We start from the raw sequence: 24592 nt of genomic DNA, 5'->3' as shown, positions 1-24592 counted from the left end.
AAGGCTACAGTAACCAAAACAGCATGGTACTGGTACCAAAACAGAGATATAGATCAATGGAACAGAACAGAGTCCTCAGAAATAATACCACACATCTACAGCCATCTGATCTTTGACAAACCTGAGAGAAACAAGAAATGGGGAAAGGATTCCCTATTCAATAAATGGTGCTGGGAAAATTGGCTAGCCATAAGTAGAAAGCTGAAACTGGATCCTTTCCTTACCCCTTATACGAAGATTAATTCAAGATGGATTAGAGACTTAAATGTTAGACCTAATACCATAAAAACCCTAGAAGAAAATCTAGGTAGTACCATTCAGGACATAGGCATGGGCAAGGACTTCATGTCTAAAACACCAAAAGCAATAGCAGCAAAAGCCAAAATTGACAAATGGGATCTAATTAAACTAAAGAGCTTTTGCACAGCAAAAGAAACTACCATCAGAGTGAACAGGCAACCTACAGAATGGGAGAAAATTTTTGCAACCTACTCATCTGACAAAGGGCTAATATCCAGAATCTACAAAGAACTCAAACAAATATACAAGAAAAAAACAAACAACCCCATCGAAAAGTGGGGAAAGGATATGAACAGACATTTCTCAAAAGAAGACATTCATACAGCCAACAGACACATGAAAAAATGCTCATCATCACTGGCCATCAGAGAAATGCAAATCAAAACCACAATGAGATACCATCTCACACCAGTTAGAATGGCAATCATTAGAGGTCAGGAAACAACAGGTGTTGGAGAGGATGTGGAGAAATAGGAACACTTTTACACTGTTGGTGGGATTGTAAACTAGTTCAACCATTCTGGAAAACAGTATGGCAATTCCTCAAGGATCTAGAACTAGATGTACCATATGACCCAGCCATCCCACTACTGGGTATATACCCAAAGGATTATAAATTATTCTACTACAAAGACACATGTACACGTATGTATATTGCGGCACTATTCACAATAGCAAAGACTTGGAATCAACCCAAATGTCCATCTGTGACAGACTGAATTAAGAAAATGTGGCACATATACACCATGGAATACTATGCAGCCATAAAAAAGGATGAGTTTGCGTCCTTTGTAGGGACATGGATGCAGCTGGAAACCATCATTCTTAGCAAACTATCACAAGAAGAGAAAACCAAACACCGCATGTTCTCACTCATAGGTGGGAACTGAACAATGAGATCACTCGTACTCGGGAAGGGGAACATCACACACTGGGGCCTATCATGGGGAGGGGGGAGGAGGGAGGGATTGCATTGGGGAGGTATACATGATATAAATGATGAATTGATGGGTGCTGACGAGTTGATGGGTGCAGCACACCACCATGGCATAAGTATACATATGTAACAAACCTGCACGTTATGCACATGTACCCTAGAACTTAAAGTATAAAAAAAAAAAAAAAAAAAAGAATATGGATAGGAAGAAGCAGAAGTGTCCTAATTTGCCAATTACATGATCATTACACAAAAATTCTAAGGAATCTAAAAAAAGCTACTATGAGTTTAGTAAGGTTAGTGAGTTAAGGTCACATGATAGAAGGTCAATATATAAAAATCAATTGTATTTCTACATGCTAGCAATGAACATTTGGAAATTAAAATTAAAACTATTTACAGTAGTATCAAAAATATAAAATATTTAGGAATAAACTGAACAGAAGTATCAATCCTATACATTGAAAACTGCAAAACATTGTTGAAGTAAATCAAACAAGATCTAAGTAAATGGAATTCCACATCTGTTGGCTGGAAGTTTCAATACTGTAAACATGTCAATTCTCCCCAAATTGATCAACAGACTCAACACAATCCTAATAGGTACTATGCTTTACAACAGATCTCTAGAAATTTTTCATCTTGCAGAACAGAAATTTTATACTCATTAACAATTTTCCATTTTTCCCTCCCTACAGCCCCAGCAATCACCATTTTATTCTCTGCTTCTGGGAGTATGACTATTTTAGATACCTCACGTAAGTGGAGTCATGCAGTATGTATCCTTCTGTGACTGACTTATTTCACGTAGCATAATGTCCTGTGGGTTCATCTAGGTTGTTGCATATAGTAGGATTTCTCCTCTCTATTTTTAAGGCTTAATATTTTTCCATTGCATGTATATATCACATTTTCTTTATTCATCTTTTGATGGACATTTGGATTGTTTCCTTATATTGGCTAATGTGAATAATGGTGCACTGAACATGGGTGTGCAGATATCTTTGAGATCCTGATTACAATCTTTTTGTATACATATCCAGAAATATTCCATTACTGGATCATACAGCAGTACTATTTTTAATGAATCTCCATATTGCTTTCCACAGTGGCTGCACCATTTTACACTCCCACGAACAGTTGTATAAAAGCTCCAACTTTTCTACATCCTCACAAATGTCTATTTATTTAGAGACAGGGTCTCTGGTTGCCAAGGCTGGAGTGCAGGGCGCCATCTTGGCTCACTGCAGCCTCAACTTCCCAGGCTCAGGCGATTCTCTCACCTCAGCCTCCTGAGCAGCTGGGACTACAGGTGTGCGCCACCATGCCTAGCTAACTTTTTTTTGTATTTTTTAGTAGAGACAGGGTTTCACCATGTTGGCCAGGCTGGTCTTGAACTCCTGGACTCAATCAATCTGCCTGTCTCAGCCTCCCAAAGTGTTGGGATTACAGGCGTGAGCCACCAAGCCTGGCCTTAAATTTATTTTTGATAACAGACATGCTAAGATGTGAGTTGATATCTCACTGTGGTTTTGATCTGCATTTCCATGATTAATGATACTCAGCATCTTTCCATATACCTGGAGGCCATTTGTATGTCATCTTTGGAGAAATGTCTATTTGTTTTTTGCTTGTTTTAAGATTAGGTTACTTTTTTTTTTTTTTGCTATTGAATTATACGAGTTACTTATATATTTTGGATATTAACCTCTTATCTTGATAGGTGTTTTGCTAATATTTAACTTCTATTTCTCTTTGTTTTCTGGACATGGAGTCTCACTCTGTGGTCCAGGCTGGAATGCAGTGTGCCATCTCAGCTCACTGTAACCTCTGGCTCCCAGACTGAAGCAATTCTCCTGCCTCAGCCTCTCAAGCAGCTGGGATTACAGGTGTGCGCCACCACACCTGTTTTTTTCTCTTTTTTTGTATTTTTTTTTTTTTTTAGTAGATACAGGTTTCACTATGTTGGCCAGGCTGGTCTTGAACTCCTGACCTCAGGTGATCTACGCCTCAGCCTCCTTACTTTTATCTAACCTTTTTTTTTTTTTTCTTTTAGACAGGGTCCTGCTGTTGCCCAGGATGGAATGCAGTGGCGTAATCATGGCTCACTGTAGCCTCGATCTCCTGGGCTCAATGGATCCTCCCACCTCGGCCTCCCAAGCAGCTGGGACTACACATGCATGCTACCACACCCAGCTACTTTTGTATTTTTTTGTAGAGATGGGGTTTTATCATGTTGTCCAGGCTGGTCTCGAGCTCCTGGGCTCAAGTAATCTGCCTGCCTCAGTCTCTTCAGCTTGCTTTTTAATTGTGTTGATTGTTTCCCTTTCTGTACAGAGCTTTTATTATGATACAGTCCCACTTGCCTATTTTTGGTTCTGTTGCCTTTGTTTTTGGTGTCAAACCACAAAGTCATTGCCAAGACCAATGCCAAGAAGCTTTCCCCTATGTTTTCTGTGAGAAGTTTTACAGTTTCAGAATTTATATTTAAGTCTTTGATCCATTTTGCTTTGATTTCTGGCCATGGTCTACGATAGGATCCAATTTCCTTCTTTTGCCTGTGGATTTCCAGTTTACACAACACCATTTGCTGGAGACTATGCTTTCCCCATTTTATGTTCTTGGTTCCCTTGTCAAAGATCAGTTAATCATAAATGGGTGGGTTTATTTATGGGGTCTCTCTTCTGCTCCATTGGTCTATACATCCATCTTTATGCTAGCATGATACTGTTTTGATTGTTGTAGCTTTGTAATGTATTTTGAAATTAGGAAGTATGATGCCTCCAGTTTTGTTCTTTTTCAAGACTGCTCTGGCTATTTGGGGTCTTATGTAGTTCCACGTTAATTTTAGGGTTATTTTTCTATTTCTGTAAAAAATGCCACTGAGGTTTTAATAGAGATTGCATTGAATCTGTAGACTGCTTTGGGTAGTATGGAGATTTTAACAATATTATTTCTTCCAATCATGAACATGAGATGTTTTTCCATTTATTTGTATCTGCTTTAATTTCTTTCATCAGTAAAACAGAAGACTTTCACCTCTTTGGCTAAGTTTATTCGTAAATATTTTATTCTTTTTGATGTTACTGTCAATGGGATTTTCTTAATTTCCTGTTGAATGTATAGAACTGCAACTGATTTCTGTATGTTGGTTTTGCATCCACCAACCTTGCTGAATTTGTTTATTAAGAGTTTTATTTTGGGTGGTGTCTTTAGTGTTTTCTATATATAATGCCATGTCATCTGCAGATAATTTTAGTTTTTCTTTTCAGATTTGGATGCTTTTATCTTTCTTCCCTAATTGCTCTGGCTAGGACTTCCAATACTGTGTTGAATAGAAGTGGCAAGAGCAGGCATCCACATCTTGTTCTTGATCTTAGAGGAAAAGGTTCCAGTTTTTCACTGATGAGTATGATGTTAAGCTATGGGCTTGTCATACATGGCCATATATGGACTTTATTATAATGCTGAGGTACATTCCTTCTATGGTTAATTTTTTGAGTGCTATATCATAAAAGAATGTTGAATTTAATCAAATGCTTTTTCTGCATCTATTGACATGGTCATGATTTTTATCCATTGTTACAATGTGGCGTATTATATTTATTGATGTGCATATGGTGAACCATGCCTGCACTCCAGGGATAAATCCCATTTAGGATGTACGATCCTTTTAATGTGCTGTTGAATTTGGTTTGCTAGTATTTGTTGAGGATTTTGGTATCTGTGTTCATCAGAGACACTGACCTATAGTTTTACTGTTAGTGACCTCATCTGGCTTTGGTATCACAGCAGTGCTAGGCACATAAAATGAGTTTAGAAGCGTTCCCTCTTCCTCAACTTTTTGGAAGAGTTCAAGAAAGACTGACATTAATTCTTCTTCAAATATTTGGTAGAATTCACCTGTCAAGCCATCCAGTCCTGGGTTTTTCTTTTTTGGGGGGGGGGTTTAAAAATTATGGATTCACTTTCATTTGTTATTCATCTGATGATATTTTATATTTCCTTCATGATTCAGTTTTGGAAGGTTTATGTTTCTAGGAATTTATTTATTCTTCTAGATTATCTAATTTATTGGAAATGAAGCCTCACAGGAGTCTCTTATAGTCTTATTGTATTTCTGTGGCATCAGTTTTAATGTCTCCTCTTTCACTTCTTTGAGTCTTTTGTCTTACTCTAAAGGTTTGTCAATTTTGTTTATCTTTTCAAAAAGCAACACCTAGCTTTGTTAGTCCTTACTACTGCTTTTTCTAGTCTGTATTTACTTCTGCTCTAATATTTATTATTTCCTTTCTTCTGCTAACTGTGGGCTTTGAATGTTGTTTTTCTAATTCCTTAGGGTTTAAAGTTAAGTTGTATGAATTTTTTTTTTTCTTTTTCTTTTTTTTTATTATACTTTAAGTTCTAGGGTACATGTGCATAACGTGCAGGTTTGTTACATATGTATACTTGTGCCATGTTGGTGTGCTGCACCCATCAACTCGTCAGCACCCATCAATTCATCATTTATATCAGGTATAACTCCCAATGCAATCCCTCCCCCCTCCCCCCTCCCCATGATAGGCCCCGATGTGTGATGTTCCCCTTCCCGAGTCCAAGTGATCTCATTATTCAGTTCCCACCTATGAGTGAGAACATGCGGTGTTTGGTTTTCTGTTCTTGTGATAGTTTGCTAAGAATGATGGTTTCCAGCTGCATCCATGTCCCTACAAAGGACGCAAACTCATCCTTTTTTATGGCTGCATAGTATTCCATGGTGTATATATGCTTTTGAGATGGAGTCTTGCACTGTCACCTGGGCTGGAGTGCAGTGTGTGATCTTGGCTCACTGCTACCTCTGCCTCCCAGGTTCAAGCAATTCTCCTGCCTCAGCCTCCCAGGCAGCTGGGATTACAGGCAACCACCACCACACCCAGCTAATTTTTTGTAGTTTTAGTAGAGACAGGGTTTCACTATGTTGGCCAGGCTGGTCTCAAACTCCTGACCTCATGATCTGTGTGCCTCTGCCTCCCAAAGTGCTGGGCTTATAGGCGTGAGCCACTGCGCCTGGCCTTTTCTTCTTTCTTAACATTTTTTTGCTATAAATTTTCCTTTTAGTATTACTTTTGCCACTTGCTATACGTTTTGGTAAGTTTTTATTTTTATTTGTATCAAGACATTATTTGACTCCCTCCCCCTCTTTTTTTTTTTTGAGACAGTCTCGCACTGTCGCCCAGGCTGGAGTGCAGTGGCAGGATCGCAGCTCACTGCAACCTCCGCCTCCCAGGTTCAAGTCATTCTCCTGCCTCAGCCTCCCGCCTCAGCCTCCCGAGTAGCTGGGACTACAGGTGCATACCACCACGTACAGATAATTTTTGCATTTTTAGTAGAGACGGGGTTTCACAATGTTTGGCCAGGATGGTCTCGATCTCTTGACCTTCACCCTTTCAAAGTGCTGGGATTACAGGCATGAGCCACTGGCATCCGGCCTTGACTTCCTTTTTAATATTATATTAATTGACATTAATATATCAATTATCAATAGATTATAAATTAGTATAAACTGATATTAACATCAACTATATATTAATTAGATATTAATGTATCAATCGATATGACTTCCCTTTTAATATTTATTGACTTCCATTTCTACATATTTGTAAATTTTCCTCCTTTTATTGATTTCTAGTTTTATATTATTGTGGTCAGAAAAGATATCTGACATGATTTCAATCTTAAATTTGTTAAGACTTGTTTTGTAGCCTAACATGTGATTTATCCTGGAGAATGTTCCATGTCTGCTTGAGAAGAATGTGTAAACTGCTGTTGTTGGATGGAATGTTCTGTATGTATCTGTTAGGTCCATTTGGGCCATAGTTTGGTTAAAATCCAGTGTTTCCTCATTGATTTTCTGTCTAAATGATTTATCCATTGTTGAGAGTGGTGTCTTGATGTCTTCTTTTATTACTATATTGTTTGTTTGTTTTTCCCTTCAGGTATGTTAATATTTGCTTTATGTATTTAGGTGCCCTGATACTGGATGCATATATATTTATAATTGTTATGCCTTCCTGACTGACCCTATCATTCTATAATGACCTTGTCTCTTGTGTCAGTTTTTGACTTAAAGTCTATTTTCTAAGATATAAGTATATAACTTATATACCCAGCACATGATGGGTTCCTGTTTCTTTAATTCACTCAGCCACTCAATGACTTTTGATGATGGAATTTAATCCATTTATATTTAAAGTAATAATAGGTAAAGACTTACTATTGTCATTTTGTTTGTAGTTTTTTCATTCTTCTCTTGCTGTCTTCCTTTGTGATTTGATGATTTTTTTGTAGTGCTATGTATTTATCTTTTGTGTATCTACTACAGGCATAACTTGGAGATATTGCAGGTTCACTTCCAGACCACTGCGATAAAGTGAATATTGAAATAAAGAAAGTCAAATAATTTTTTGTTTTTCAAGTTAAAAAGCAATATACATACCTTAACTAAAAAATACTTTATTGCTAAAAGATGCTAACAATCACCTGAGTCTTCAGCTAGTTGTAATCTTTGGCTGGTAGAATGTCTTGCCCCAATATCGGATGGCTACTCACTGATCAGGGTGATAGTTGAAGGTTGGAGTGACTGGCAATTTCTTAAAGTAACACAATGAAGTTTGCTGCATCTGTTGACTCTTCCTTTCATGAAAGATTCTTTGTAGCATGCTATGCTGCTTAATAGCTTTTTATCCACAGTAGAGATTGTTCTTACAATTGGACTCCATCCCCTTAAACTCTGCTGCTACTGTATCAGCTAAGTTTATGGAATATTCTTAAAGCCTTTGTTGTTATAATTTCAACAACATTCACAGCATCTTCATTAGAAGTAGATTCTAATCTCAAAAACCACTTTCTTTGTTCATACACAAAAAGCAACTTCTCATGCATTCCAGTTTTATGATGAGGTTGCAGCAATTTAGTCAAACCTTCAGGCTCCACTTCCAATTCTAGTTCTCTTGCAATTTTTACCACATCTACAGTGACTTCCTCCACTGAAGTCTTGAACCACTCAAATGATCCATGAGTGCTGGAATTCAACCTCTTACAAAGTCCTGTTAATGTTGATATTTTGATCTCCTCTCATGAATCATGAATGTTCTGAACGGCATCTAGAATGGGTGAATCCTCAGTTTACTTTTCCCAAATCTACCAGAGAAATCACTATCTATGGCAGCTATAATCTTATAAAATGTATTCCTTAAATAATAAGACTTGAAAGTCAAAATTACTCTTGGATCCACAGACTGAAGAACAGATGTTGTGTTTGCAAGCATGAAAACAACATGAATCTCCTGGTTCATCATGTACATTGTCAATGAGATTAATTTCAAAAGGAACCTTTTTGTAAACAGTACCTCTCCACAGTGGGCTTAAAATAGTAAATTATGCTGTATACAGATGTGCTATCATCCACGCTTTGTTGTTCCACTTATGGAGCACAGGCAGAGTAGATTTAGCATAATTCTTAAGGGTCCTAGGATTTTTAGAAGAGCAAATGAGCATTGGCTTCAACTTAAAAGTGACCAGATGCATTAACCTCTAACGAGAGTCAGCCTGTCTTTTGACGCTTTAAAGTCAGGTATTGGCTTGTCTCTAGCTATCAAAGTCCTAGATGGTATCTTCTTGCAATAGAAGGCTGTTTTATCTACACTGAAAAATCTGTTGTTTACTGTAACCACATTCATCAATGACCTTAGCTAGATCTTCTGCAGCTTCCATGACAGCACCTGCTGACTCAGCTTACATTTTTGTGTAGATAACTTTTTTCTTTAAACCTCATGAACCAACCTCTACTAGTTTCAAGCATTTTCTCCTGTAGCTTCCTTACCTCTCTCAGCCTTCATAAACTTGAACAGCATTAGAGGCTTGCTCTGGATTAGGCTTTGGATTAAGGGAATGTTGTGGCTAGTTTCATCTTCTATCCAGACCACCAAAACTTCATCAGCAATAAGGCCATTTCCCTTTCTTATCACTCATGTGATAGATGGAGTAGCACTTAGACTTTCTTTCAAAAACTTTTCCTTTGCATTCACAACTTGCCTGTTTGGTACAAGAGGCCTAGTTTTTGGCCTATCTGGGCTCTTGAAATGCCTTCCTTATGAAGCTTAATCATTTCTAGCTTTTGACTTGGAGTGAGAGACGTGGGACTCTTCCTTTCATTTAGCAATTAGAGATCATTGTAGAGTTATTAATAGGCCTAATTTTTTCTTTCTTTCTTTTCTGAGACAGGGTCTTGCTCTGTTGCCCAGGCTGCAGTGCAGTGGTGTAATCACAGCTCACTGCAGCCCTGATTTCCCAGGTTCAAGTGATCTTCCCACCTCAGCCTCCTGAGTAGATGGGAACACGGGTGCTCCACTATGCCCAGCCAATTTTAAAATATTATGTAGGGATGGGGGTCTATGTTCCCCAGGTTGGTCTTGAACTCCTGTGCTCAAGTGATCTTCCTGATGCCGAGATTACAGGTGTGGGCAACTGTGAATGGCCAATTGGCCTAATTTCAATATTATTGTCTTAGGGATTTGGGCAGCTCAACGTGAGGGCAAGAAATGGGGGAAGGGCCGGTCAGTAGTCAGAACACACACAAAATTTATAATTAAATTAGATATTTTCTATAGGTGTGGTTCGTGGGGTGCCAAAATGATTACAATAATAACATCAAAGATTACTGACAACAGATCACATCAGATATAACAAGAGTGGGCTCAGCGTGGTGGCTTACACCTGTAATCCAAGCACTCTGGGAAGCCAAAGTGAGGATCTCTTTAGCCCAGGAGTTGAGGTTGCCATTAGCCATGATCATGCCACTGCACTCCAGCCTGGGTGTCAGAGCAAGACACTGTTTCTAAAAAATGACGACGACGACAACAACAACAACAACAACAACAAAGGTATAATAAGAAACACAATGTGAGCACATGATACTGGACAAATGGTGCCAATATAGTTGCTTGATGCAGGGTTGCCACAACCTTAATTTGTAAAAAACACAATACCTGTGAAGTGCAATAAAGTGAAGCATAATAAAACAAGGTATGCCTGTATATGTTTTTGCTTTATGATTAACATGCGGCTTACATACATGATCTTATATATATAATAGTGCATTTTAAGATAACAATATAATTGTATGCAAAAACTGTACACATTTACTCCTGCATACTTTGCTACTGATGTTCTAATTTACATATTTTATTATTACATATCCACTAATTAACTATTGGAGTTATTCTTCATACTGTTGGCTTTTTCTTTTTTTGAGACAGAGTCTTGCTCTGTTGCCCAGGCTTGAGTGCAGTGGCATGATCTTGGCTCACTGCAACCTCCGCCTCCCAGGTTCAAGTGATTCTCCTGCCTCAGCCTCCCAAGTAGCTGGGTTTACAGGTACCCGCCATGCCCGACTAGTTTTTGTATTTTTAGCAGAGACAAGGTTTCACTATGTTGGCCAGGCTGGTCTCGAACTCCTGACCTTAGGTGATTCACCTGCTTTGGCCTCCCAAAGTGCTGGGATTACAGGTGTGAGCCATGATGTCCGGCCTAATCCTGTTGGCTTTTAACATTTATACCAGAGTTACAGTGATTTATTAACCAGCAGTACAACATTAGAGTATTCCCTATTTGTTTATATATTCACTAGTGAGTTTTTTACTGTCATGTGCTTTGTGTTATTTATTGTTCCTTTGTTTCATATTGAAGAACTCCCATTAGTATTTCTTGTAAGGCAGTTCTAGTAATGATAAACTTCTTTAGCTTTTGTTTATCTGGTAAAATCTTTCCATTTTTGAGGGATAGCTTTGCTGGGCATACTATTTTTGGTTGACAGTTTTTTTTTCTTTTCTTTCAGCACTTATCTCACTTACCTTTTGTCTTTGATTTTTGACAATTTGATTATAATATGTGTTGATGTAGACCATTTTGGGTTCATCCTGTTTGGTATTCTTTGACCTTCACATTTCCCTCACCAGATTTGGGAAATTTTCAGTCATTATTTCTTGCAACAGCTGTCTGCTCCTTTTCTACTTCTGCGACGTCCATTGCTTATCTTTGCTTGAGTTCCACAGCTTCACTCCTTTTCATTCTTTTTATTTTGCTCCGCTAACTTGATAATTTCAAATGACCTGTTTTCAAGTTCACTGATTCTTTCTTCTGCTTGATCAAGTCAGCTGCTGTTGAACTCCTGTAGTGAATTTTTCGGTTCAGTTACTGTATTCTTCAGCACCAGTATTTGCTTCTTTTTAATTGTTTCTCTTTGTTAACATCCTTACTTTGCTCATGTATTCTTTTCCTGATTTCATTTAGTTTCCTACCAGTGTTTTCACGTAACTCAGTGAGCTTCTTTAACAGGATTAATGTAAATTCTTTGTAGGTAATTAATACATCCACTTTTTTTTTTAATTGGTTACTAAATAATTATTTTCTTCCTGAGATTGTGTCATGTTTTCTTGATTTTCCATGTTTATTGTATGGCTGCATTGTTGTCTGTGACTTTGAAGAAACAGTACTTTTTCCAGTCTCACAGAGTACTGGTTTGCTGTAGGGGGCAACCACCCATTTCCCTTTATTCCTAGCTGTCACAGGCATCCAGGCTCCGCCAGTCCTTTAGTACGTGGCATGAACTGAGATGGAAACCAGCCCTTTGGGTACCATACTGAAAGGCTAGAGACAAGGCTCCCTTCTTTTCCCTCCTAAAGGGAAACACTTTGTTCTGAGCCTTTTCCCAATCTTGCAGAACAGTGCCAGCTGTAGGAGGCCACTCACCCTTCTTTTGTTCTCAGTTGTTTCAGGCATCTGAGCACTATCAGTTTTTCAGCACTGGATGAGGTGAGACAGAAATTGGCAGGGATGCACTAAAATGCCAGGAGGCCAGATGGCCAAGTGCACGCTCCATTCTTTCCTTTCCCAATGTAGGATAAGTCATGGGTGATCCTCTGGGCTCTGAACTAAGCTAGTCTGGGGGAGAAGCTGATGTGGGCAAAGTGAATTTGCTCTCCTTACCTATCATGGTGTGGATTTTCTCAGTTATGTATGTGGCTGGGGTGCTACAACTTATTAACCGGATTCTGCATTTCTTATAAAGGTATTTTAGTAGGAGTGTTATTTATTGTTTTGAAATGGAGTCTTGCTCTGTTGCCCAGGCTGGAGTGCAATGGCACGACCCTGGTTCACTGCAACCTCCAAATCCCGGGTTCAAGCAATTCTCCTGCCCCAGCCTCCTAAGTAGCTGGGACTACAGACATGCACCACTATGCCCTGCTAATTTTTGTACTTTTAGTAGAAATGGGGTTTCACCAAGTTGGCCAGGCTGGTCTTGAACTCCTGACCTCGTGATCCACCTGCCTTGGCCTCCCAAAGTGCTGGGATTACAGGTGTGAGCCATCACGTCTGGCCCAAGTATTGTTATCTTGATGTTTCTATGGGAGAGCAAAGGCTAGGACTTCCTACCCTCTGTCATCTTGCCCTCATGACAGGATTTTTAATTATGTGAAAAAATGCATGATCTAATCAACGGAAAAAGGAATAAAACCATACACAGACTGTTATTCCAATTCTGTAGAAGGATGCATCACATTTTACCAGTGTTCATATCTGGTGGGCTTTTTTCTTTGTAATTTTCAAGTTTTCTATTATTATAAGCACACATTACTTAAGAATTCAGAAAAAAATGTTAAATTTGATTTAGAGAGCCTCTAAGTTCGTAAGAACTTAATTTACTTTAAAATCATTTAAAAAATTAACAAACTGCATTACAGTAAAACTTAACAAGTTAATGTAAAGATTCTCTCTGGAATAGTTCCAGCAATACAATAATTTAAAAATGTTCTAGAGCAGTGTTAGAAATATGCCATTCAAAGGAAACTGAAAAAAATTCTAATTGCAGCAACAAAATGGTAATAATCCCTTTACAGTATGGTACACAACACATGCACAAACTTTCCCTACATATGTAACGAGAGATATACTTTTAAAGCCAGAAGATTTGTGGGATTATCGAATTTATTCCTCTCCTGTTGTAGACAAAGAAATTGAAGTGACCTGTTTCAGACTACAACACTAGTTAAAGTACAGCGAGGTAGAGAACTGAGGTTTTAATTTCCACTTAGTGATGCTTCTTATAATTAAACCAGGCCCTTGAATACAATGGTTTTATTCAAGTGATAGGAAAAATTGTAACACATATTTTAGAGCAGTATAGGATGAACATTTGCAAAAAACACTTTTAGGTACTTATTTTTCAATTCAAAATGAAAATTTATTAAGTGATATGGAAAACAATAATTTAAAAGTTAGAAAAAACAAAAAAAATGACAACTCAAGGGCAGCTTTCAAACGTATGGTGTTGAAACTAGATTATAGACCACATGGTAAAGCCAAGAAAACTGCATGTAGCCTCCAAGTGGCTCCTTGTTTCAGATGGTAAAAAAGAGACTGAAAAGAACATCTAGGCAGCAATACTGGAACAGAACCTACTGGGCTGTGGTAATAAACAGATGCCTCATTTTGAGGCCAGGAGACTATACCAGTAATAAATAAGGGAATTGTGCTACATAATCTTTTTAATTAAGGTGAACTCAGTAACCTCAGTTTATTTACTCATTCATTTATTTATTGTTGAATAGCAAGTGAACTAAAGAAATCAACAGGGTTATTTCCTGCAGAATGTCACAAATAACACTTGCTTAAAAGACATGTAACAAAAAATACTGGAAAAATATTACAGTTGGCTAGAAAGTTTCTTCAACGTACTTTGATTCCCATGGTAATATTGATAGGATAGAACCTATTTACTAGTCCCTATGTAAATCCTAAAATGTGTTGTGAAATATCACAAAGTCATAAACAGTGCTTGATAATCTTTCTAAAGCATGCAAAAGGCCACATACTATCATCAAAAGAGAATGAATTTCTTCTACTTAATTTTGTCCTTCTTTAACAGTATTTTAAAGTAATGAGTTCCAGATCTAGAGCTAAAGCACATACTTAAGCACTTACAACTTAGAAACAGCCTACACACCGCTCTCCTACAATTTGCTTATTTAATTACTAAAATATGCATATTGTGTGCCAATGACATGAAAAGTTATAGTGGTTAAGTTCTAAATATCTGTGGGCTTATTAGATTGTTGGAATAGAAATAAAGGTTTTAAAAACAACCTTGTTTTTTAAAAATTAGATGATATCAAGGAATTACTGATAACTCTGTTAAGGTATCAATGGTATTGTAGAAATGTCCATTACATAGAATGGACATAATTTTCAGACCTGCATACTTTAGTAAGGTAAAATGGCAATGATATCTGGGATATGCTTTAAAATACTTCAGTAAACAAGAAAGTGGCTGGGCGCCGTGGCTCACGCCTGTAATCCCAGCACTTCAGGAGGCCAAGGCGGGCGGATCATGAGGTCAGGAGATCGAGACCAACCTGGCTAACACGGTGAAACTCTGTCTCTAATGAAAATACAAAAAATTAACTGGGCATGGTGGCAGGCGCCTGTAGTCCCAGCTACTCAGGAGGCTGAGGCAGGAGAATGGTGTGAACCCAGGAGGCAGAGCTTGTAGTGAGCCGAGACTGCACCACTGTACTCCAGCCTGGGGCACAGAGCGAAATTCCATCTAAGAAAAAAAAAAAGCAAGCAAGCAAACGTGGTAAAATCTTCAAATTACTGAATCTGAGTGATGGTATTAATGGGGGTTCGTGTGTCTAGTTTTTGTGTTTCTTAAAAATTTCACAAGTAAAATTAGAAAACAATGCAGTCACTTCTCTAATTGTGTAACCCTAATAATTTCACTTAATTACTCTGTGCTTCAGTTTCACCATCTGTAAAATAGAAATAATAAAAAAGCCTAACTCCTAGAGTTGCTGAATACTGCTGTTAATATAGGAAAGCTAGTTTAGGATTTTAGGGGACGTCAAGAACACATCCACTCAGTCCTCTGAAGCATGGCACTATGAACGGGCATTACCCAGCCCTGTGACCGTGGTGGTGACTCCTGTGGTCTATGTGTGGATTCTAATAGGACATCGGTATGAAGGTGGGTGGCTTGCGAAGGTGGGGTTAAGATCAAAGACTCTTGCCTCAGGTTACTATGTTTCCTCTTCTTTTCCTTGATCAAAAATTGTCCTTTTGAGGTTTTGAAAAGTAGGTTTCATTTTTGAAGTTATCAGCAACAGCTGAGTAACAAACCAGATTAAAAGGTAGCCCAACTCTGACCCTTATTTTCTCCCTTATTTGGTTCAACTTAAGGAGTACACATGATGAGCATCTGCATGGAAAAACATAATTACCTTGGTCTAGTGTCACAGGTGATTAGATCACTGATTTGGATGCAAGGAGAGGAAAAAATCCACATAGGGAATACCATTGGCTTCTTCCTTTCTGCTCAGTCCTACCACATATGGACTTCATATGAGTCCACAGCTCATATGAAGGTTAGACCTAGGCAAATTTCAGGGAGTAATGAGTTTATACGAAGCAGAAAAGTGAAAGAGAAAAAAGAAGAAAAATGAAAATTTCAGGTGACCACAGTAACGAAGACCAGGAAGTTTCTGGGGGCAATTACACAGACTAAGCCAAATTTATATAACACGATATGAACAGAGCACTGCTGTATAAGTGCTTGGTGGTAAAGGAGTTAAACACCAAAGTAAGTTATGTTTTCAGATAATAAACTGTATGTAAACCCTAGCTTTTTTTTTTAGTACAAATCATACACACACACACACACAAACACACACAAGAAAGAACAACCAAAAAGCGGAAAAATATTTTTAGATGTATTTAGGGAAAAGCAACTAGAAGGGCATTGTAATGTTAGAACATCATATCTAACTTTTTGTACTTTATTCCACTTCTAGAACACCTCCAGCTAAAAATAAATACAGACCAGGCACAGTGGCTCACGCCTGTAATCTCCGCACTTTGCGAGGCTGAGGCAGGTGGATTGCCTGAGCTCAGGAGTGCGAGATCACCCTGGGCAACATGGTGAAACTCCGTCTTTACTAAAAACACAAAAATTAGTCGGCCTTGGTGACATGCGCCTGTAGTCTCAGCTACTCAGGAGACTGAGGCAGGAGAATTGCTTGAACCCAGGAGGCGGAGGTTGCAGTGAGCCAATATTGCGCCACTGTGTTCCAGCCTAGGCGACAGAGCTAGACTCTTATCTCCAATAAAACAATAAAACAATAAAACAAAAAACAAAGTAAGTACAGAATCAGACTACTCATCATTTCTGTTGCTCATGCCCTGGTCTAAGCCACCATTACTTCTTGCCTGGATTATTGCAACAATCTCCTAACTCTGCTTATTGCTTCCACCCTTGCCCTACTACAAACTATTCCTAACACATTAGACAGACTGATCCTTTTGAAATGTCAGATCACATCACTGTCTTGGCTCAAAACCCTCTCATGGCACCTCATCTAAGAGTATAAGTCAAAGTCCTTACAAGAGCCTCACAAATGCCTACAGATTTCCGTATCACCTTCCCCCTTACCTGGCTGACCTCTTCGACATTTCATTGCTTTCCATGCTGTGTCTTTTTCTTTTTTCACCCTTCATAAGAATTTATTACCAGGTAGAGTGTAAAACAATAAAGCTTCTAAATGGTGACATAAGAGAATATCTTTTTGACTTTGCAGATTTTTTTCTAACAAAGTTTTTGTTTCAGTAGAACACAAAAATCTCTACCCATAAAGGAACAAAATGATAAACTGGAATTTTTAAAATTAACAACTTCTAAATATTAAAAAATGCTTAAGGCTTGGCGCGGTGGCTCATGCCTGTAATCCTAGCACTTTGGGAAGCCGAGGCGGGTGGACCACAAGGTCAGGAGTTTGAGACCAGCCTGGCCAATGTAGTGAAACCCCGTCTCTACTAAAAATACAAAAATTAGCTGGGTGTGGTGGCATGTGCCTACAGTCCCAGTTACTTGGGAGGCTGAGGCAGGAGAATTGCTTAAACCTGGGAAGCGGAGGTTGCAGTGAGCCGAGACCACACCATTGCACTCCAGCCTGGGTGACAGAGTGAGACTCCATCTCAAAAAAAAAAAAAGAGCTTAATATAATGACAGAATTTTGTAATAACTACAACTATCAAAGGACTCATTTAGGACACATAAAAAGTTATCAGAAAAATACAAATTAAAAGTACAATGTAATACACTTGAAATTAAAAACACTGACACTTGCTAACACGTTAGTAAGACTGGAAAAACTGGAACTCATATATATTACTGATGAGAGTATCAAATAGACAACTCATTTTGAAAAGTTTTTTGGTTATTTCTACTAAAGCTGAGCATATGTATATGTTATGATCCAGAAATTTCATTCCTAGGTATAAGTCCAATATGAATGACTACATTAATGCACTAAAAAGAAGTGCACAAATATGTATATAGATAGCAGCAATCACCATTAAATACAAAAACTGGGAACAATTCATATGTCCATCAGCAATACAATAAATTACGGTCTACTCAGCAATGAAAATTAATGAACAACTATTATGTTGAGGTCTCAGACATACAACATTGAGCAAAAGAGGTCAGACTCTAAAGATAACATACGGTATAATCTCACTTATGTGAAATCCAAAAAGAGGTAAAACTAACTCACGGTGTTAGAAGTCAGGATAATGGCTACCTTTGAGGTAAGGGAGTGGTAACTGGTAGGGGGCACAAAGGGAACTTCTAGGGCTCTAGCAATGTTCTATTTCTTTGTAAAAAAATTACAACAACTTTTATTTTAGAATCAGGGGGTACATGTACAGGTTTGTTACAAAGGTATATTGTGTAATGCTGAGGTCTGAGGTAAAAATGAATCCATCACCCAGGAGTGAGCATAGTATCCAACTGTTACCCTGCTGCCTCCCTCTCCACTCCTGTATTCCCCAGTGTCTACTGTTCCTATTTTTATAACTATGTGTACTCAATGTTTAGCTCCTACTTATAAGTGAGAATGTGTGGTATTTGGTTTTCTGTTTCTGTGTTAGCTTAGGATAATGGTTTCACCATGCTGTCTTTAAAATATGTCGTACTTGCACTACAGGGCTACTCCACTTAGTGCTACTTCTGTCTGGAATCACTTGCCCCAAAGAGACACACGGCTTGCTCCCTCCCTACCTTCAAATACCACTTCAGCAGTTGAGACCTTCCTTAACTTCCCTATTTTAAATAGCAACACTCCTAAGTCCACCATTCTCATCTCCCTTCACTGCTTTATATTTCTTCGTAGCATATATTACCAACTAAGATACTATAATTTCACTTAATGTGTTTTCTGTCTTCTTTTCCATAAGAAAAAGCTCTATGATGGCAGGGCCTTTTGATTATTGCTATATCTCCAAATACTAAAACAGGGTCTGGCATTCAAAAATATTTGTTGAATAGTATATTTACCTTAGTTCACAACAAAAATTAGTCTATTTAGCTACATCTCACACATACAAATTTAGGGGGCAGACCAGTTTTCAGTGACATTATACATTAGGAATCCCTCTAAAACAATATATTTTCCCAGAAAACTAAAAATCCCATTCTCAATTATTTCTTTGACGTAGTATATAGTACCAGTGGAAAACCGCAAAATGCAGCTACCTTATATTAGAGTTAATATAGCTAAGTCAAATTAGCTGTAGAAACAGAAAATAGAAACAAACAACTTAAGTATGTATGCTGGGTGTGGTGACTCAGGCCTGTAATCCCAGCACTTTGGGAGGCCAAGGTAGGCGGATCATGAGTTCGGGAGATAGAGACTATCCTGGCCAATATAGTGAAACCCCATCTCTACTAAAAATACAAAAATTAGCTGGCCGTGGTGGCGCATGCCTGTAATCCCCGCCACTTGGGAGGCTGAGGCAGGAGAATCACTTCAACCCGGGAGTGGGAGGTGGAAGTGAGCTGAGATCGTGCCACTGTACTCTAGCCTGGTGACAGTGAGACTCCATCTCAAAAAAAATGTTTATTAAAATTCCACTGAAATGAGATATCTTGTTTTCTGTGCTGCCCAACAATTTCCTTATGAATTAAACAACCATCACAATTTTTTATTGTCTTCTTCTCAGACTCCTGTTGGGACTGTTTAGCACAATTGTGACCCAATGCTTGAGATTTCAGACCTGATGACCTTGTTCTCTCTTCTGTGGGTCAGAATTGGGGAACTTCATCTATGGTAGTAAATGTTGGTAAGTTTCTTTTCATTCCAGAGGATCCAAAATTATTTCTTTAATACATAGGAACAATAGAAAAATGCAAACTGCAGCCACCTTAGAGTTATTACAGCTAAGAAGAATTAAGTTATGGAAACATAAAAGAACATGGTTCTTTAAAAAGATGCTCTTAAAAACATTAAAATCTTTTCCAATGCCATAAAAGAGATCGTGACATATAATATTTTTCCTTTTTTAAATTAATAAAAGCTAAAATAATCCACCATCATTGCATGAAATTATCTCAGGCTGGTTCTATTCTTCTTAGTCCACTTTCAGTATCATGTTTTAACATCCACATTATACTCTTTTAATAACATTATTTCCTTTCCTCACAAATGCTAATGAATGATCACAGCCAAATCAAATGAACACAAATAATTTAGAGATGTGTTGTCCAGCAGAGTTTTCTATGGATGGAAGTGTTCTATTCTATGTTGTACAATATACTAGTCACTAGCCACATGTGACTACTGAGCACTCGAAATGTGGCTAGTGCAACTAATGGGATCTTTAATTTTATGTATTTAAAATTTAAATAGCTGTCTGTAGCTACTGGCTGCCATATTTGACAGTATGACATTAGAATCCAGAAATAAGTCACCGGCCTACAACAGTATTCCTTATTAGCTTTATTAGGACCCGTTAACCAGAAGTTATATCCCAGAACTTACAATTCCATCTAAGAATTACCATCCTCCAATCTAAGAATAACTACCATCCCCAAATCCCAAAGGTTACACACAAAAGGTATATTTAAATAAAACGAACACTTAAGGTTGTTATTTAACATGCTTTTAAAAGATAATTTTAACAGTAGTAAGGACAAGAAAATCGAGTGAGAAAGAAATGATGAAAAAATATTGTTTTTTCCTTTTCTCTTACTACTCACATCCAACTGTTAAGTACTCTGGGCTATACTTCCAAAATCCATCCGCTTTTTTTCATCTCTCCTGTCTCCATGGTAGTTCAAGCTACCATCATCTCTTGCTTAGATTACAGCAAAAGCTTCCCAACCTGTCTCCCTACTTTCTCTCTTGGTCCTTAAGTCGCTCATAAAATGACCAGGGTGATTGTCTTAAAATACAAATGATATCACATTATTCTTGTCCTCAAAATTTTTTTCAGTGACTTCTTCTATCCTTAGAATATATTCCAAACTTCATTAAATAAGCCTACCTAAACCCAATCCTTCCTTCTTCTGCTTCTCATGGCACCATTTTCATCCTCACTTGCCACAGCCCTCTCACACTTTCTTTTCTACTGCTCGAACAGACCAAAGATTTGTCTGGTTAAAGACCTTTGTGCTTACTGTTTCTTGTGTGTGGAATGCTATTTGCTCAGATCTTCAGATGGGCAACTCTTGGTCATTCATGCTGCAGCTCAAATATCCTTCTCAAAAGAGGTTTCCCCTGACACTTTACCTAATGTTGCCACCTAGTCACTATTACATCCTTCTGTTTTATTTTCAGATTTTATTTTCACAACCTGAAATAATCTTTCTTTCTTTTGTCTACTTGTTTCTTTCTTCCTTCTTTAGAATGACTCCATGAGAACAGGAAGTATGTCTTCCCTGCCTGGCACATAGTATGCTCTCAATAATTGGAAGAAAAAAACCATAGATTTTCTAAAACTATCATTTTAGCTCCTAAATAAATTGATCGAGTTTGGTGAACTCTCCCAAGGCTGCCTCAGAACTAACAAATTAAAATGGAGATGTTTAATCATTCCACTCAAAAGCTGCTTAACACCCTCATTTAACACAGTCAAAAAATTTTAACTTTTTTTCCCTTGAGTTTTACAACCTATTCCATGTATCAGTTGCCAATACAGCTGTGGAATAAAAAATCCTAAAACCTCTCAAAACAGCCTTCCAGGAGGTTAGTTTCTTTAGCCTTCCTTCTCAATAACTTTGAGGCTATCCCTAAGGAAACTCTTTGTTAGCTTTTAGGTAAGGAGTCTGCTGGGAATGCAGTGCTACAGGAAACTAATTCTTGGACAGGGCAGATTGGTCACAGGGCCAGTATATTTTAATATATTTATTCTGTAAATGGGCTTTTTAAAGTAAATAATGAAACAGAGTAAGCTGTCAGAAATGAAACATTGTTATACATATTTATTATACTACCACAGGAGAAATATTTCAAGAAAAATAAGGCTAAAAACTGTTGGAGATAATACCTTCAAGGCATTTTCTACCATCTTAGGTAGTAATCTGAAATGTCCAAAGAATTTTTAACTCATTTTAAAATGCATTTTTAGGCAGGGCGCAGGGGATCACACCTGTAATCTGGGAGGCAGAAGTGGGATAATCATATGAGGTCAGGCATTACAGACCAGCCTGGGCAACACAGTGAGACCCTGTCTTTACTCAAAATTAAAAAAAAAATATACCAGCCAGGCATAGTGGTGCATGCCTGTAGTCCTAGCTACTAGGGAGGCTGGGGTGGGCAGATCATTTGAGCCCAGGCATTTGAGGCTGCAGCGAGCTATGATCACGATTGCTCCATCCTGAGTCACAGAGCAAGATTCTGTCTCAGAATATTTTTAAATGCTTTTATTATTGTTTCCTGGTATGAAACAATACAAAGGTAAGATTCTTCTTCACTGTGCATGCCAAATCAACAAGACCCAAATCTAAGCATTATTAATAGATCCTGTTTCACTTACAGGGTATATAAGCAGAGTCATGAAATGGTCAATCTACACACAAGCAGTTAGAGCTATACCCAGAATATTAAAAAGAAAATCAATTTTATACAAAATTTCTCTGGTCTGTTACAATATGCATTCTTTTTTTTTTTATTTTTTGAGATGGAGTCTGGCTCTGTCACCCAGGATGGGGTGCACTAGCAGGATCTCCACTCACTGCAACTTCCGCCTCCCGAGTTCAAGCGATTCTACTGCCTCAGCTTCCTGAGTAGCTGGGATTACAGGTGTGCACCCCCACACCCAGTTAATTTTTGTATTTTTAATAGAGATGGGGTTTTGCCATGTTGACTATGCTGGTCTCGAACTCCTGACCTCAAGTGATCCACCTGCCTCGGCCTCCCAAAGTGCTGGCATTACAGGTGTGAGCCACCACCCCTGGCCAACAACACGAATTCTTAAAAAAAGAAAAAAAAAAAAAAGTACTGCCCTCTAATAGCATTTCACCCAAGAAGAGCTTACGTGAAACATTTATACAGCCCATAAAAGCACAAACCAGATGAAGACAATGTGCCTGTGGCTACTGTTTAGGTATTTTTAGTGACTGAGTCCATTACCTATTATCATAAATCTCACCATGAACTCGTTTTTTTTAAGGAGTCTGAAATACAGCATTTCAATAGGCAGTACTCAACCTGACAACTGGTTTGAATGCTAAAAATGCATTTATAGATTTGTTGTTTTGCACTTCTAGGTACGATTTCTTATAGAACGACTACAGAAGAAATTCAGCCTATGTGACCTAAAATACAGTTGAATGAGTACTTATTGCCTTTCTGTTCTTACTTTTCATGAAGTAGACAGGTATCCTAGTGCCCTGTAGAGAAGGAATTTCTGAAACGTGAAGGACTGTGTTTTACCCTCAAAGAGGCACTTCTGCACCTTCTTTATACTTATTAGTTGTTCCTAAAACCTAAGATACAGGTATGGCAACTACAATCACTGTGAGAATACATGTACATATATAACCCGGGAATCAAGCAAAACAAAACACCAATTGTCCTCTCTGAAGATCAGTACCCTTGAAAAGTTCCCACAATTCAAGTTTATACTTTTAGTTATTTTCCTGAGGGACATGAAAATAACTGGAACAAAACAAAATAACAGTCTGAATTGTATGAACTGTATAAAGGAATTCAGCACAAAGCCTGGAAGCAGAATGCTTATGATCTGGTATGATTCACTCCCCCTCTTTTCTACTTATAGAATGGCAGAGATCATAAAGCAAAACCATTGTAAATTTAACTCAGAATATAAAGAGCAATGTCAAATGTCCCAAGTCTATAGTTTAAGTGATTATAGAAAGAAATAATACGCTTTCCAAGTCACTGAATAAACAACCTGGTTTAAAACATTTTCAGATTTGTTAAAATTTAAAGGAAACTAGTCCTATTTATGGATTTAATATTCATATTAACTTTTCCAGTATCACTGGAGTATCTCAAAACACTTTTAACAATAAAGATGAGATTAACTTATTTCCAAACATATGAATAGAATTTTAAAAAACCCTTTGATGTATCACTAGTACAAACAACATGCAATTACACTACACTTTAATTTGAGACACACAGAATGAATATGCTACCAAAGCAGCACGACATACAGCACCATGCTAATAGTAGATGACAAGCAAATCTGAAAATTAGGGATGACAGGTGTGATGTTTTTGCATAGAAGCGATAGCTGACCCAGAAGGGCAGGCATGGGTGGCCTTAGAGGGAAGCAGATTGGGATGTTAATAAAAATTGTAGGGGTAAGGAAGAGAAGGACAGGAGAACTAAGCTACAAAGATGTGAAATACCTCCATTTTGCCTATGTGTTATCCACCCATCCAACCAACCAGTTATTAAAATACTTAAAAAGAACTAGACACTGCTCAAGGTTTGTTCTTACTTGGGTCAAAGGCACATACATTGTTTGGATGGTTGGATAAAAATGCAATTTGATCTCAGTACAGAAAAATCTAATTGGTACTCACTCACTGAATTCACCCTCAACCTTGGTCTCATTAGTAAGTGCTCACTGACTGAAACTTTGCAACTTTTGGGTCAGTTGGTCCTCTAGCCATACATTCAACTCTGAGAAAGTCTCTAACCTAATTAAGACCTGTTTTTAGCTTCAATGGCCTCTCCTACCAGATAAAAACAAAGTAACGAAATGGAATGTCTTGCGAAAAGCTGGGGAAACACACACAGGCAACTGGAATAATGGAGCCATATCCCAGATATAACTTGGAGCTATATGCTTATCTCTTGACTTCTGGATTAAGACACAGAATAATGGTGCATATATATATAACCTTATAATATATCTATATATCTATATATATCTCCTAGCATTAAACCAGGGACTGCTTTTAACCTTGTTCAACATAATGTTCAGTATATTTACTGCAAAAGGACACAC

The 24592-nt window shown here is 37.9% G+C and overlaps 1 protein-coding gene and 1 long non-coding RNA gene across 2 annotated transcripts in view; one reads left to right on the top strand and one right to left on the bottom strand.

The window, feature by feature from the left end:
• Positions 1-24592, bottom strand: part of FBXO33 (F-box protein 33) — a 34448-nt gene that overhangs the window by 8081 nt on the left and 1775 nt on the right. The gene's annotated exons all lie outside the window — the stretch shown is intronic.
• LOC117069777 lies at positions 1444-24592 on the top strand. The gene is made up of 3 exons (XR_004431663.1): positions 1444-1995; positions 19331-19450; positions 22878-24592. It is a non-coding gene; the product is annotated as an uncharacterized LOC117069777 (long non-coding RNA).

The sequence above is a fragment of the Trachypithecus francoisi genome, unplaced genomic scaffold, assembly GCF_009764315.1.
Source record: "Trachypithecus francoisi isolate TF-2019V2 unplaced genomic scaffold, Tfra_2.0 Lachesis_group3, whole genome shotgun sequence".
Lineage (NCBI taxonomy): Eukaryota > Metazoa > Chordata > Mammalia > Primates > Cercopithecidae > Trachypithecus > Trachypithecus francoisi.
The sequence above is the reverse complement of the archived record's forward strand: the minus strand, read 5'-3'. Positions and strand labels throughout refer to the sequence as shown.